This window comes from Branchiostoma floridae, chromosome 2 (assembly GCF_000003815.2).
Source record: "Branchiostoma floridae strain S238N-H82 chromosome 2, Bfl_VNyyK, whole genome shotgun sequence".
Classification (NCBI taxonomy): Eukaryota; Metazoa; Chordata; class Leptocardii; order Amphioxiformes; family Branchiostomatidae; genus Branchiostoma; species Branchiostoma floridae.
This window is the reverse complement of record NC_049980.1, coordinates 2,565,218-2,575,171: the sequence shown is the minus strand read 5'-3', so window position 1 is coordinate 2,575,171 and position 9,954 is coordinate 2,565,218.

The window sequence follows — 9,954 nt, the reverse complement described above, 5'->3', positions numbered from 1 at the left end:
TGCATTGTATGACTTCATTGCCCGTACGGGTATCCCTTGTATGGCTGTTTAGGACACATTGTCGTGACCCGAAACATTTTATACTACGGACATGTACAAGCACAACAAGTAGAGAAAAGGAGCCAGATTGTCCTGGCATCATATGTTGATTCGTTATTTTGAAGATTTCAGGAGGCATATAGATGTTTTGTTGAAGTGTTTACCCCATTCACAAACTGATTCAAAGATTGTTTTTTGTTATATTTGCATTGCAAGTTCTCATTATAAGTAAAAGAAGGGCAATGGAAAATGCTAAAAAACAGCCTGAGGATAGATGTGGGGGTAACAAGTATTTTTTGTTATTATTTGTATTTATAAAATCAGATGTAACGTGTCTTATTGCAACAGACGTCTAGTAAAGTTGATTCTATTACACTTTCTTGCCATCGGTCCGGCATGTTTAAAACAAGGGATATGTCACATGGATACATCATCGATTGTCAACAAAGTAAACAACAACTAAGAGCAATTCTATTCAGGAATCTTTAAGTTACATCCGTATACCGAAGTAAGTCAGTCAATTTCAATATATTTTGTAAATAGATACGTAGTATGTATTTTGATTGCCTGTTGTTTTACTCCACGAAAACTAGCTAAGTATTAATTGCAGTTATATGAGAGCTATTGGAGTGAATAAAGCATGTCATTTATGACCACAACAAATACGTCTGAATGTACATCTAAACCCGAGTAAAAATGCACGAATTTCACCCCAATGGTTCCTTTTTTGTTCCTTACCTTGTCGACAAGCTCGTTTCCTAATTTGTTTAATTTCTTCAAGTTCCTAAACTTTCTTGACTAGTGTCAGTATTTTCTTGACTAGAGTCATACATTCGTTCAATCAGCTCTTTTAGACAACAGGTACACAGGAAGTTGTTCCACAGGAATCCGGACAGAACCACCGGTCCGTCACCCATCCACAGCCCTGAGAACCACTCCAACAACAGAGAACATGTTTAGTTGGACGTGGCGGTTGATTACTCGTCATTTATTTGTTTGTTTTTTAAGACATCCTGTCACTGTAACCAGAGTGCACATTTAACAGACTGCATAGGTTGATTAAGCAATCATTACTTGGTTATTTTCATAGTTGTTTGCATGGAATACCACACAAGATGTAACTCAAGCTACTTATAGTGTATACAACGTGTACAATTGTCTAGCACACAAATAATATAGCCAATTTCGTAACATTCTGGAGGCATCAAGTTGTTGGGATCTGGCCCCAACTGTCGTATAAATGTATTTGAAAGGGTACCTTAGTCACATTATTTGTCTTATCTTATTCATTTTAAGAAAAGCTGTAAAATCGTATCACAGATACTTAAACGTGAACAAAAAACTGTACCACTTGCACCTACATGTCACCACATTGTACGATCCATGTAAGTAAACAAAACCATGACCACAATTATGGATAGGTACCAGAATATCCTTTATGTATTTCATATTTTTTGTGATGTGCTAGTTGACTGGGATGACGATGCCACTGTTTTTCCTAAATTATTAAACAAAATTAGTCTATGGTATATCAATGATTCCGTTAAAGTCATCACCGCATGTATGTTGTGGTCAAATCCAACATCTTTTGTAAACTATATCATGCTATATTACATCCTACTATATTATGTTATGATATATAATTTCCAGTTCCAGACCAAGTTTTTTTCTGGTGTTTTAATCTACGATGTTGTTACATGTCTGTCGTTTCTCAAGATGCCTCCTGGATGAGACTACTGCCCTGGTATCAGACGGAGTCACGGGGAGAAAAAAAACATACATCGATAAAATATCAAAACAAAAATGAATTTTTCTTCCAGGTATTTCGTTCTTTAAGCGCAAAGACCAAATCTGGTGATTGAGTATCTGCTGGAATTCAAATTTACGGTTTCGTCTGAAAACTCTGACTAAGATTTCTGTTCAAAAGTACGGAGCCTGAAGATCTACTGGGCACAGGAACTAGCTACCAAGTTCGGTTTCATGAAGGTGGTTTGCTTCGGTAGTTTAAACATTGATGTTGTTGCCTCTGATCTCACAATATTCCGATGTGTATGAGGGCTAGAAAATGGATTCTCACCAAGTAATGAAGTTCCACACTCTTATTGTCAGAAGACTCTTTGTAGACACGACTACAGAAAACCACAGCATTTCTAACATTTCCCCATGCAAACCCTGTAAACCGCACTCAGCCGCTGTGAGAAAGGCAGCGGAAAGTAGTAGTTGGTCAACAGAATTCCGTTTATGCCACAGTAAAGGTCTTCCCGGATGTCAGAGAATTTGAGGTACAAGGAGGGACTTTTAGAATACCTCTTGCGGGTTTCATCTGACCGCCGGTTCATCCATTGTGAGTCTGTATTGAAGAGTCCACAAGAAGTTTGGAAACTTGCCAAAGAGTTTTTCTCACTGACTTAGCTTGTATTGGCCATGTCCAGACTTTGCTAAATTTTCCAAATGCAATAGGGTATTGTGTAAAAAGATATGGTGTGTGTGCGTGTGTGTGTGTGTGTGGGGGGGGGGGGGGATTGTATATTCATTTTGTTGTGATTTTCCATTATGCTTCACTGTCGAGATACCAGACAAATCAGGAGAGCTCACATCAATGTAAGAATATGTAATTGTCTAAAAGAAAATACCGTTGCCGCTCTTCTTGAATAATGATAATACCACGACCATTTTATGAATTCTTTACTTAAATGAGCATTTTAAGCTGAATAATTCCGTCTTGCAGTAAAATGATATGGCTATCCTGTTGGCCTCTTTTCAGTTCACGCTTTCTTATGGTAGATGAACTTTTCGGACTAGTGACGTTTACTTACACATACGATTGTCTCGCCTTTCTTCATTAAACTATCGAAAACAGCACCCCAGAGAGATGTATGTTATAAATAAGGTGCTTAGCTTGATATAAACGACCTTTTTAATAACAAAAATAAACATTTCTGTGTGCAAAATGAGTTGTGTGTATTCTGCCATTGCCTGATGTGTTTTTTTCGAGTACATTGTTTCTGTGTTAGCATTTCGCTCTTTTCTTGTTTTTATGCAGCCGCAATGACATCATTTCTTTCAAGGACAGACGACTCTGTAGCATGAAAACAAACAGTAGAAATTTGTGTTGATGCCATCTCCAGGAAAGCATCAAGCATGTAGGCTGATTTTGGAACTAACATAAAATCTTATTTGTACGTATTCTTTGACTACCTGTCCAGAAAATATTTGCTTCCTTTCTTGTTTGCTTGGTCCAATCTTTCCGACAGCAGAGCATAATTGTAAAAATTTGAAGTTGAAAACAACATATGTATGCTTTTCATAAACGATCCCCGCTAATGAAGTATAGTTTACTGTCCTGACGGATGGTTTGTGTTCCTCTTATGTTCGACATTGTCGCTATGATCCTATGTATGATTCTTATTCCAAAAGAAGCCGTTACAAGTCATGAGTTAGTTGTCAGGAATAGCACGATGGGAGACGGCTAGACATGTCTTCATGATCTTAGGCAGAAAAGGACTTTTGTTTCAAATGCAGTAAAAGTATTGTTATTCTTTTCCTTCTCAAGGGTTTGTTTCTTTCCGCTTTATGACTGAATGGATGCTATGATAAACGCGGAGGCTATTGTTACATGTCCACATTAAGACGAAAATATGATGGACATTAGGCGACAGTTTTTAATGTTGATTTGAAATTTCTTGTGCGACCAAAAATAATCTTGTTTGAGCGGACTGATGACTCGCCCGTCACTGCGGTTGCTGTGTTTAATGCTATATGTTGAATCCACCAGTTCAAATTGTGCTCCCCTCACAAATGGAATATACAAAAGAAAGCAGAAAACATGTGATGCAATGCGACTGTTTCGCACGATATTCTTTTACGTATCTACTTCGCAACATGCCTTGCTGTGTATGATTTGCTCGTATATCACAGTGCGCAAAAGTTGCGCCGACAGTTACTTTGTGTTCATGTTTTAAAACAATTCTTACATACGTCGATGTAGGTTAGACATCCAGGTAATGAAATACACCAAAATGTAGTTAATCAAGCAACTGGATATGGTTTTGGAAACGGTCGGACGTTTCCACAACTATCCCGTAGTTTTCGTCAGGGACACTGGCAGTGACACAGTGTCACTGAGAAAATCTACTAGATAGTAATTGAAACTTCCGACCATTTCTAAAACCCATATCCAGTTGCTTGATTAACTCCTTTTTGGTTTGTCAATTCTTACATACTTGTACATGTACTTTAGTAAGTTTTCCTATGATTAGTTTTCTTAAATAGCAGTGCAGTTCCATCTTGTAACATTTGTAACTTAATATGTCTATGCTGAAATCTGAAAATAAGCAGGTATTACGCACATTCTGATAGATCATCATTGAGGCAGAATGTCAGTCTTTATACCAAACATTTATTAAAAATAAATACAACAATTTCTGTGCATTTTGTGTCATAACTTTCATTTGATGCAAATACTTTTGCGCCTTTCAACGCTTAAGAAAAAAAAATGATGAGATGAGAAGTAGTGAAAGCACGGCCGAATATCGAATATGGGAATCTTCGGATCGCATAAGATGTGAATTGTGGCTTAAATCAGCAATGAAAAAGAAAGACCTTGGACCTGCCAGTAGTGACGCTGTGTATTGTTGAGAACCGACTAACAAGGTCAGCGTCAGGGTCAAGTTCAAGAAGGAAGAACCCATCGTACGTGACGTTTGTACGCTCCGAGAATCACAGCCTATACACCTATAACCACACTGGTTCTGTTTCGTGTTTCTCTGTACAAAAGATTGGACGTTTTCTGAAACTTAATACTGAATGAAGACCTTTATTGTACAAACATACCCACTGGGTTCAGTACAGGTCGCAACAAAAGATGAAATACATGAAATATATACAATGAATCTACAATACACGAGAATCGTATTCTACTTCGTGAATTCGACTTCTTCTCGTTTCTTTGTGATTGAAAATGTAGGAACAGATATGGTTTAGTGAAGGTTTGTCTAAATTCATAAGTAATATAAACTTGCCTACATTACTTAGTTGTATGAAGTAGGGGAACATGGCTTTTATCAGTCTATAGAGTTCAGCTCTCTCTTTCTTGTACAAACTACATTCTACTACAAAATGATGTTAGTCTTCTAACTTATCTAGCCTACAATATCTACATATTCGTTGTTCTAGAGGAGTACGGTTATGTCTATAATAGTGTGTTGCCTGTGATGGCAGGGCAGTGAAACCACCAGGGGTCTGATGTCCTGTACTTGTACCATGTATCGGTTTGCCTTTTCATCATAGTGGTTCTTTCTTTCGTGAGCAAACAGCTACTCTGCAAGAATGATATCAACAAGTAAGCAAATAGCAAGCCTTATATAGAGTATCATAACAGTATTATCTAATATAAAACTTCAGCACACTCAGACTTTATTCGGCCCCACGATTAGTAGGAGGTTGAGCCACTTTTAGAAAACTTGAATCTTGGAATCCAAAGCACAAGAAAGGCGTATGTTGGTGTTAAGAAATCAGATTACTCACACTTGGGTGTCAGAAATATGGAATTATTGAGTATAATGGTAAAAAAATGCCTTCGTAGGGGATGTTATACGCAAATGCCTTCTGCCATCTTGTTGGAAGCACAGGATAAAACTGGGCATAGCTTCTTTAGCTTGAACACAAGAGAAGTCCGTCTTGTCTTAAGCCACACTTTTGTGTCCTTGAAAGTTAAAGAGATATTTATAAAGATGAACGGGTTTAAAGACAAGCTGGTCTATCAGGAATGATTCCTACAGAAATATAGTAGCCCCCCTCCCTCCCCGCGACAGTCGCAAGCACCATTTGTTACACATTGCAGTGGCATGTTGTTTTGTTCTGTCCGTGGTGAAAAATGACCGTAAAACTATGAACAATGATGTAGCTGACAGCTCAGAAGCGGCGTTTGTTGTTTCATACTGTCTTATCGGTCACTGCAGAAAGTGGGAGATGCTGGAACTGTCTGTCAAACCCCGGATAATCCTGGCTGCTGAGTACATCCAGACGGTGGCGCACACATGGTTATAGGACGGGCTTTCGGGCCCAACTTTATTGCAGAAATTAAACTGGTCTGCCAACAGTTACTGTGCTGCATTCAGTCTTTTCGCGAATGACTTGCTTACTTGTACTTCAGCGACTCTTGTCATATTTTGAAAGGAAAATGGCGACAATGTTTCTCCAATAGTGGTACAGTTTTCTTTTGTAACTGGAAATGCGACCACGCGCCTTTTCAACATTAAATTCTGAGAGAAGGCTAGTCTTTAACACCCAACAGTCACTGGAAACCAGTACATCAGGGGAGGTGTATGCCATAGCACTGTGCCATAACACAATAAAACTTTATGGCAGAAATTATATTGGTCATTGTTGATCATCTATCTATCATAACAGTTTCCATAGACTCGGTTCCGATGTTCCAAGTCACACAAGATATCAACGTAACTAGTCATCAGATATTTCGAAGTTTAAACAACAACAACGACCTGTTTGTTGTAAGGTGTATGAGCTTCCAGACATTTCAGTCTTCCAGTAGTTATGAAAACGTCGTCAGGTTCTTACTCATGTTCTTTATTGTTCAGTACTTGGAATCTTTTACAAGACAGTCATTTTGAAAAGAAGCGGACTTTCAATGGACTTCTACAGTTTACAGTTTCATTTCTAGAACCAACAAGCCTGAGTGTTCTGTTGGAAAAATGGAAACATATCGTCGAGAACTTTCATTTATTTGTTACCTCTTTCATAACCTTTTGTTATTTACAATCACGCAAATGAATTCGGCATCTTCAGCGGTAATCGTTGTAGTTTTCAATAGATAAATAACAGGCAGGCAGCAATGGCACATGCAGTATCATTGAGCTTCATAACCACTGTTTCATCTTCTAGCTTCTGGTCCAGTGTATAAACGTGACTTAGCTTTGTAGACAAAACGTTTTGTTTAGCAAAAGACAAAACTGAAGCTAGGACGTACGGTGACTGCATTGTTATGAAGCATTTATATAGTTATATACAGTCTACAGATCTGCGGGTATCAGTCAAAAAACGGTGTCTTACATGAAGGTTTTGTGGTTGTCTGTCTGCAAACACAAACGATAATGTCTTTGAAGTATGTTATCATTGATTTTGTTGATAAGTAAGACTCTAAGACAGCATTTGAAACATGGCACGGTGAACATATTGTTATGAACTACGGTATAGTGCTGTTAGAGTATGTTAAAAAAAGTTTAGCAGTTTGATAAGAAACTGGTCTTTTTTGTTCTCTTTGTGGGACCTCGAATTTTATTAACGTGTAACTATAAAATAACTAGAAGAGATGGAAAACTTTTGTTTAGATGGACAGTTTATAACATGTTCTGAGCCGAAATAGCGCACAGAATCCTCGTCACAATGTCGGCGGTCCTTGTCACTATTGACAAGGATGGCTTCTATTTCTACACAGAAAGTCTTCTATTCCTACTTACATGTGACACACTGTCTCTCTCAAGCGTGTGACATTTAAGTTCCACCAAGTAAATTTAGCTTACTATTGCGAGATGACTGCGACAAAAACGAATAGATACATGTAAGTACAATTGGCATAAGTCGGCTAAATGCAAATTATATCTAAATATACGGTGTAGAAGAGCAGAGGTGGTTAACGGTAACCCAGTCATAAGGATACTGTAAGTATGAAATATGACGAGGCCGAACAAACCCAAATTTGCGGTATGTTAATCTATAAGACAGTCGCTGTTTGTGGTGTTTTGGGAAACTTTGATTCTATTTTGAGGTTAACCTCCCTGCTCTTCCTCTGGGCAAAGACATGTACAGAACGTTTCCACTATTTTCTGAATGAAGACGCTGTTTTAAATCAGTATGTATTCTGTTCCGTGTTAATTTTCTTGAACACCTTTTATCTTGCTCACTTTCTGGTCTGTTCTACTTTGCTCCCGCTGGAATCCCTGTTACGCATGTCAACACTCAGGGAGCGGTTCCCCAAAGCTGTCTTGGAGACACAACAAAAACTAAAATTGCACACCAAGTTTGTTTTTAAATGTTTCCATATCGTAGCTGCTTATATAGAGCGCATATGCAAGATCATTGGTACAAGAAGAAATGTCTTTGAAATACAAGAAACGGCCATATTAATGGATAATATTTCTGTTCGGTAAGGGAATGTATAGTTTACTTTAGTACTTATATTGGTGTGCTTTCCGTCAATGGAGGCGATGTTGGTTTAGCTCTTTGAACATGGATTTCTTTGTGTGACGATGTGGGCCCTGAAACTAGTTCGTTTGTATGCAAGTTATATTTCGGTGTTTTAGGAGCCCTGTAGCTACTTTGATATACTTTCATTTCTAGATGTTGTGTGAGAATCATCTGACAGTACAACATCACAAATGCCGAGGTGGGAACTTCCTGCGTAAAAAAGATACAGGTACGTGTCTAACGTTACACATCTGCGACAGCATACATACAACTACCGCGCAAAAAAACAACTTATATTTGACACTCTCTACTTCTTAGTCTTTCTCTTTGCAAAGATGTACTTCTGACGTACACTCTTATGTAAGTACAAGTCTGAAGGTAAAAGCTGGTGATCCGTGGATAATATCAAAGCAATGTGTACGGACTAGGAAAAGTTGACAATTGAAATTGTAAAAACACGTTTCCCCAAAAGTATGCATAGATGAGCGAAAAAAAAAGAAAAACAATTCCCTCCTATCCACTGCTTGGTGATGTTAAACATAGGTCTAACTCTACACTGTCTTTGTGTGGCGAAAATAGTACTGTTTTGTTTTGTTTTATTCAGAAACGGCTAATCAAAATTATGGCAAGATGACTAACACAACTGCCATGACGGCAGGACCGACGACAGGTCCAAATGTTGGAACACAAGACCTTCACATCCCAAAAGTAAAACATCCTTACATTGCTTCTCTACCTCGCTTATGATGTTGGAATCACGAAGTTTACATATGCACCAAGCTTGGCCTAAACATTTGTGTGTTTATTTTGACTTTGCTCGGAATCACCTCACATGTTCGCCAAAGTTCGACGGAGCAAAGCGACATCATGGCTCACACAAATGTTCCTACAAAACCAACAAAGCGGATACCTTTATTTCAGGTTGGCATATTTCTTTGCGGTAAGACTAGTATATGGTATGTAAACCTCTGTTTTTGTATAGATGTCGAAGAAAACGTAAAGTAGTCTAGCAGACAAAGTGTTTGGCCGGACAACTACTCACACGAAAGACACGCATAGTGCGGCTAGCGGTTTCTATACGCACGTCTGTTATAATCTACGTTTCACAACTTGTAATTCTACTACATCAAAGAAATGTCTCAAGCTTCAAACTTTCTGTCAGAGAATCTGAGAGAAAACGACAGTATTACTGCAGAAAATTCTTTCATATCTAGAGAAGGAGAGACTCGCAGTCTACACTTCATCATGTCGCGTTGACCTGAAAAATGACAGACGTACATTTTCCCGCCGATCTTTCTCCTGAAATGTTCTATTCCAAACGGATATCTCAGGCTGGCTGTTGGGAAGGTTGGACTGTTCCAGAAGGCCACAGAAACCGTTGAAGTTCAGTTGAGAGAATTATTGAGCGTTGAAAAGGACGATAGACCTTGCCCTTGACCCCATGACCCCGGCAGAGGGAATAAAAGTTGGTGGATTCTCGTGCTTTCCTCATTCTGGGCGGCGCCATGTCCGACACAGCACGGTAAGTCTCTCTCTCCATCTTGTACCGGGCGGGGGCGCGCTGGTGGGCGGGAGAAGGCTGTTCTGTCGCCGCTCAAAACTCCGCAGCTTTCCTTAACGAGGACTTTCCCTCCAAAGGAACAAATCCCTGCAACAATGCTGCTGCGTTTTTCTCGATGATTTCGCTGATTATAAGGAAAACCTGAGCGG